The sequence below is a fragment of the Monopterus albus genome, unplaced genomic scaffold (assembly GCF_001952655.1).
Source record: "Monopterus albus unplaced genomic scaffold, M_albus_1.0 scaffold400.1, whole genome shotgun sequence".
NCBI lineage: Eukaryota > Metazoa > Chordata > Actinopteri > Synbranchiformes > Synbranchidae > Monopterus > Monopterus albus.
The window spans coordinates 367,819-368,105 of NW_018128280.1; the positions used below are offsets into that span (position 1 = coordinate 367,819).

At 47.4% G+C, this 287-nt stretch overlaps 1 protein-coding gene across 3 annotated transcripts in view; it reads left to right on the forward strand.

The window, feature by feature from the left end:
- eif2ak4 (eukaryotic translation initiation factor 2 alpha kinase 4) overlaps window positions 1-287 on the forward strand; it is a 35,210-nt gene that overhangs the window by 11,601 nt on the left and 23,322 nt on the right. The window lies entirely within an intron of this gene.

A 287-nucleotide genomic window follows, 5' to 3' on the forward strand; every position in this document is an offset into this window, starting at 1 on the left:
TGTTCCCCTCACCAACATGCCTGTTGATGTCTGCCCCAATTGCCACTCTCACCCCTCTGGGAATACTCTCCATCACCTCATCTAACTCACTCCAGAATCTCTCCTTCTCTTCTAACTCACACCCTACTTGTGGAGCATAACCACTGACTACATTCAACATTACCCCTTCAATTTCCAACTTCAAACTGATCACCCTGTCTGACACTCTTTTCACCTCTAAAACATTCCCCACCAGCTCCTCCTTCAGGATCACTCCTGCCCCATTTCTCTTCCTGTCCACACAATAA